The sequence below is a fragment of the Sinocyclocheilus grahami genome, unplaced genomic scaffold (assembly GCF_001515645.1).
Source record: "Sinocyclocheilus grahami isolate Dianchi unplaced genomic scaffold, SAMN03320097.WGS_v1.1 scaffold827.1, whole genome shotgun sequence".
Taxonomy (NCBI): domain Eukaryota; kingdom Metazoa; phylum Chordata; class Actinopteri; order Cypriniformes; family Cyprinidae; genus Sinocyclocheilus; species Sinocyclocheilus grahami.
In genome coordinates, this window is record NW_015506006.1 from 39,657 (window position 1) to 46,628 (window position 6,972).

The window sequence follows — 6,972 nt, forward strand, 5'->3', positions numbered from 1 at the left end:
TGCAAACTGTATATTGAGATAAAAAAAAAATAGATAAAGATTATTGGAGTACATTTTACAAGAAAATGCTATTTAAGTTTTTGCACATAGACATGAATATGCACATAGATAAAGTGGACAATGTTTTCAATGTTTTTAAAAGAGTCACAGAAACAATAACAAAAGAAACACATGACACTCCAATAATCAATTAATATATATACTAATGATATTATTTAACACTGTGCATAATAAATAGTATGTTTTTAGTTTTTTGGTTTTTTTTTTTAAGAGAGACAGAAAAAAAACTCTGTCAATTACACTATACCTTGTGATTGACAGCAACAACACAGTAGTCCGTCTGTGATTTAAATACATTTTGACTTAACTTTCTGTTAAATTTTAGTTTAGTTGAAAACGCCACAATTATACTATTCACCTTTCTCCCTCCTTGTTTTTTTTTTTTTTTTTTTTTAGAATGACCTATAAATTAATAAAATATGACTGGAAGGTTTTATTAGTTGTGATGCAGACCTCCCAACTTTGTGCTAGGAGAGGGAAAATATGAAGGGTTATAGAGCGAACAATCTCTCGATAATTAACAGGAGGATAAACAAAACATAAATTTGGATATTTCATTTATTTGGACTACCACTCAAATATGCGTGAACCACGCAATTTTAATTAAAAGATAAATCTATGTGACACTCTGCCTCAGAGTTAATTATTCAGTGTTGTATAATAAAAATAAAGCCTATTAAACATGCCACACACTGTATTTCTCCATTAACAGTAAAACAAGCATGCATTGGGGACGTTTTAGATTCAAGGGCTGTGTGTTGTGTTTTCTCTTGTTTTCCATCATTTTCAGCTCTGGATATATATATGCACACACACACACACACACACAAGTACATACTGCATTGTATATATTTACAGAGAGGCATTAAGGCAGATAATTTAATATTTACTGTATGTCAGTGTTACATTTTTACGATCATATGTTTGCATGTGGCCTGTGTTGATGACTTTGCTGGTCTTAATGTTACAGGTGGTGCTCATTACAGTTTATGAAGGCCATTTGATTTCATTTAGTGCTCTCTTTGGTTCCACACATCAACAGACTATTTTTCAGTTTCACTATCCGTAAATGTTATAGTCAACAGTAGCAGCCATGAAGAACGTAAATGGTTTTAAATGCTTTTTGACAAAACAATTAAATGTTTTTTTTTCTGTGTATGTTTAATACATTTTATTTTATGCAGTGGTCTGTGCATCTTTATTCATAAGAATTATCAACAAACACTGAACACTCAAAAGCTCTTACTGTTAAAGGAAGTGTGTTTCAAGTCAGATGACTTAAATTTAATCAGTTAAATATGCTTGCACGTTGAAAGTATTTCTAATAACCACAGCTTTCAAGACAATAAACACTGTTCCAAAAACAAAACAAACAAACAAAAAAAAAACAATTTAATTAATTAATTAATGAAAAAAATGTAATTAGGAAACAGACAAAAATGAGTGAGACAAAGTAATTTAAGAGGTAGAGGTTTTATTGCGTAAAACACTGGATAAAACTGTACTGCTTCAAAGACATTAGAACTTCTAAACAGCAGAAAGAAAACTTGATAGTTCATCAGAATACTTCTTGTCTCTTCTTTTGTCAAACAGACGTATTACAATAAATAATGACTAGGAATAATCACAATAGCAAGTCATCTAATTGTTAAAAGCATATAAGTAGCAATATAATCCTCTAGCCTCCTCTGCACCTCCTCTGATATAGAAATATTATTCATTTAGGAATGTTGGACATTATAATGTTCATGATCCCATACTATAGAATATTAGAGAGAAAGAAAACTGACATGTTTTTTTTTCTTCTTTTCCCAAGAAGCACAATATTGTAGAGCTCTAAAATATGCAAGTGGCTCTACCATTAAAATTATATGGTTACAGATTATTTTGGAGAAATAGAGTTGGATTATCTCTCTCTCTCTCTCTCTCTCAGTGGTAGGGGAAGTAATGTGAACACTTTAGCACCTCAACTTATGGGATGGACAATCACAATACAAAAAATGGCAAGGTATTAAAAAATAAAATAAAATAAATACAAATCTTCCAGTGTCACTAAAATAATTAGAGCTCCAAACATGATCCAATAGGACAGATTACTAGAAAAAGCAAAGTAAAAGTGCTATGAATGGAATGTTTTTTTTCCATTTCTTTCTTTCTTTTTCTTTTTAAGTTTATTTACTATAATATACTTGGAATGCACACACTTACATACATACAAGAAAAGCAAGCGACTGACAGTCACCAGAAAACACAGTAGTGCGTTGAAACCTCTAAAGCTCAATGCAGTCACAATGTATGTCTTTAATTTTCAAACATTGCCCCCCTAGTAGACCTTATACAAATAGTTGTATTCAATTTATCAACTTGATTTAAGGCAGTGAGAACTATCCTAATAAAAATAAAAATAAGTAAACCACAACAACAAAGAACAGAACAAAAAAATAAATAAAACGTAAGTATCTTCTTGGGTTATGGTGAATTAAAGAACCCTTATTTGGAACCCTACCGTTAGTTTGAACTTGTAAAATCTCTGTGCACCACTTCTAGACCACTTCTATCATCTTTTTTCAACCTCTTTCTATCTTTCCTTTTTTTATTGTTGAGATGTTGTGGTCTTAGAGCTCTGATAAGGGTTTATGTTTTTATTTACTGCTTAGTGAGGAGTGTGGCGGGTATTTGTGTGTCCTCTAAACTCTTCTTGGTGTGAATAGAGCAGCCGTAAGGTCCTGGGGTTTAAGTGCTGAGCTTCCCTGTGCTGAGCGGGAAGATATTGACTTTCTTAAAGTCTGGATCATTTCTGTTTATCACAAAGCATTAATATCCACAACCCCCCCATCCATGCATTTCTAAACCCCCTACCACACTTATTTACCTTCTAACCCCTGCTAGCCTTCAATGAAAGGAAGTACAATGAAAGTTGATACACTTTATTTTGTTCTTTAAGAGGCTTGATTTCACTGGATCCAAACTGCCAGTGTTGTTAATCTCTTTTAGTAGAGGAACATTCAGGACAACAAAAACACAAAAAATGGGGCCATGATGACGCATATTCAAACATTAAAAAAAAATCTAAATTGTACAAAATCCATCTGATCTTTTTTCAGGGGGAAAACAAACAAACAAAAACAAATAAACCCATAAATGCCATCCTGAAGTTTACATTACAGACAGGTAGTGGAGAAGTGATTATCTATATACTTGATATCTACAGTGCCTTCATAGTGCTACTTTTTCAAGAGCTCCATAAAAAAGGTAGTCCCACTGTGGGTTAATATATCCCACAAAAGAGCTATGGTTCCTTCATATTATTTCCAAGTTAGATTTAACAAATAACATATTCAGCCTCTAGGGTACATACGGTCAGTATTTGCCCAAAGTCCATCAGTTAGAAGGGAAGCAGCACCTTCTTCAAGAACAACAAAATTACTTTTTCGTTAAGAGGCGTTGAATGGAAATAAAGCACATTTAATGTGTCTCCGCCATTCTGTTGTGTCACTTTACGTGATATACAAATAACATCCTACAACTGCACAACAATGAAAAAGAAGGGGTAAAAACGATCCCCTGATTATTATACAACATTATTAGCCATCTTTTTTTTTGATGGGAGAAAGACAAGAAAGGAGGGAGGAGGGGAATGAAAGAGGTTGAAGTGCTACTCGTCATCAGACAGGTCTGAAGCTGACCCTTCTGCGGCCCAGTTGTACGGGCGACTAAGGTTTCTCGTTTTCTGAAAGAGTGGGGAAATGGGGAGGGGAGGGGGGTGGTGAATGGAAGTAGTGTGGGAGGGGGTTGAATTGAGTTCCTCTGTGATGACAGCTCCAGTCAGGCTGGCACCAAATACTCAACCCCCCCATTTCACCATCCACAGCCCTCCGTCCGCTCTCTCCATCCCTGTGCGTCAATGGCGCTGGGCAAATGGCCACTGGCGGTGTCATGTTCTTGAAGGATGTTCTCAACAGCTCCCCTCCATCTTTCTTTCCCTTCCAACTGTCGCAAACTCGTTGGTGCGGATCGTTTTTCTGATAAAAGCATTATTTTTGGACAAAAGTCACTCTGAGGAATCTTTTTTTAACGTTGTCATTTTTTCTCCTCTTCAGTAATGTCTCTTCAATGCTCAATTCAGGCAACTCCAATAAGTCATGTATTTAGTTGCAGACTCATCAGAAATAGGGTTCTGGTTTCTCTACTTCATCATCTCTATCCTGTGCTTCACAGAATAGTACTGAGGCTGAAGTGTTTTGATTTGGGAGTTTATGATCTCCAACTTAAGGAATACCTGTTCCCTTTCAAGGGAACTTCGAACTGCGTCCTCTAGGGGTTGCTATGGGGGAACACTTTCAGTGTGACCGGTGTCTGAAGCATATATCTAAAAACGACAATAACATCGGCCGTTGACAGCCTATGACGTCATTACCCTGTGTGATCACAGTATAAAAGGGCTCCGGGTGAACACGTCATCCTCTTCTTCGTCTTCACTGACCGTTTGTTTATGTTAGCGTTAAGCTAAACACGACTAGCAGTGCATGTTTCTCGCCAGAGGCTTTGCTCTGATACTTGCAGTTTCACACGGCTTGCGTGCTGTGTGAATGTGTGTGGTGAAGAGCAAGCGCGTTCAGCTCTCGAGGGAGTTGGATGCGCTCTGCATTCATTGCTTATTTCTTGTGAGGGATAAGCATGAATTGAACTCGCTCATTTCACGAGGAGGCGGCTTGTGCTCATTGTGATGCATTCGCGGGACTACTGATGGGGATGTGAGTATTTCACCATTTACCCGAGTTTGTAGATAGCGTTTGCATGAGTGCGTTTGCCTCTCGTGGGAAAAAACGATGCATTTGCGGCAGCAGTTTTCATTCGCTCTTGATTTCCGAGGTAATCTAGCGGTTGGACGGAGCGTGTTTAACTCCCGCGGGAGCTGAATGCATGCTGCGCGTTGTGTCGCGGTGAGAACATGGAAAGGACCTGGTGGGAAATTTCTCCCTATCAGTAATTTCCTTTTGTTTATATAGGAAATGTATAGTGTGGATCTGTCTGCAGTTATTGGACAGATGGTTTGTATCATGTCCTTCTCAGATAACTACATTATACTGCACTCCGGCTTGAGTAAAAAAAAGAGCCTTCCATTCCTTCCAGATCTTCATTTGGAGATCGAGGAGGTTTGGAAAAATCCATTCTCGTCCCGCATCCATAGATTCCAGCATACTAGTTATGCCAACATCGAGGGGATGTGTGAGAATGGTTATGAGAAGATGCCACCTGTTGAAGAGACGCTGGCCTGCTATCTCTCAAAAAACGATGCATTTGCGGCAGCAGTTTTCATTCGCTCTTGATTTCCGAGGTAATCTAGCGGTTGGACGGAGCGTGTTTAACTCCCGCGGGAGCTGAATGCATGCTGCGCGTTGTGTCGCGGTGAGAACATGGAAAGGACCTGGTGGGAAATTTCTCCCTATCAGTAATTTCCTTTTGTTTATATAGGAAATGTATAGTGTGGATCTGTCTGCAGTTATTGGACAGATGGTTTGTATCATGTCCTTCTCAGATAACCACATTATACTGCACTCCGGCTTGAGTAAAAAAAAGAGCCTTCCATTCCTTCCAGATCTTCATTTGGAGATCGAGGAGGTTTGGAAAAATCCATTCTCGTCCCGCATCCATAGATTCCAGCATACTAGTTATGCCAACATCGAGGGGATGTGTGAGAATAGTTATGAGAAGATGCCAACTGTTGAAGAGACGCTGGCCTGCTATCTTTCCATGGGGGAGACATCTTCTCTTAAGGCTCCCTCCCTGCCATTCAAACCTGTTTGAATGGTAGGGCATACGCGGCAGCAGGTCAGGCTGCAGTCTCGTTGCACACCATGGTGGTGCTTCAGGCTTTTCAGGCTGATCTGTTGAAAGACCTGGATAAATGCAGGGTCTATCCCCTATCGAGATAGAGAGCATGAAACCGTGTCCAACTGCACCAGTGGACTGTCTCTTATTGGGCCATGCTGGGTTACCCCTTCTAATCTAGCGGCCCCTTCTGGTCGAGCAGAGGGTTGTCTTTGAGACTGCTGCTCCCGATTGGGGACTTCTTGGCATCTGTGGGCAGATTTCTATAAAATCCATACTATGGTAAGTGCACACGCTAAGCTTCTGTGCACTTTCTAAAATCCACATGGTGGTAAGTGTGCACGCTAAGCAATCTGCACACTTTCTAAAATCCACATGGTGGTAAGTGTGCATGCTAAGCACTCTGCGCACTTTCTAAAATCCTGTATGGTAAGAGTTACACGTTGTCAGCCTCTTTCCCTTTCTCTGAGTTGGCTTAGGCCCCGGCACTCGCCTTGGGCTCCACTCAACTAGTGTGTCTCTGTTGATACATTTTTAAAGCATCGCTCTCCTCACTGTAGAGAGTTATTTATGAGCATGGTGCTTTCTTCCGAGCATTCGAGTTCTCTCCCCTTCTGAGGAGTTGAATTCCCTGCTCCGTGGGCTGCTCTCGTGGTGGTGTTTAGCAGTGTTCCCCTCTATCAGAGGGTTGCCTATGAGCACGCTACTCCTTTTCTGAATTCGGAGTTCTCCTCTCGCCTGGAGAGTTGAGTTTCCCAGAGAACCTGAGTTTTTGGCTAAGCTTGCAGTATGCTTATCCTTCAGGATTTCTAATGAACATGCTGTAGGTCGAGCCCCCTCTCGGCTGAGAGTTGGGTGTTATGCTCCCTCAGCTAGATAACTTACTGCTAGCCATTCCAGCATTATACCATGAGGATGAGTTGGTGACTCAGACGTATTGTTCTTGGGATGCGCCATTTCCATCTATGGACTGCTCCTTCAGAGTGCCACGAGGGCCCTTTAGAACAGTATCTTTAAAGTCCATTATATGGTAAGTGCGCATGTGAAGTCCCTGTGCACTTTCTAAAATCCACGCTGTGG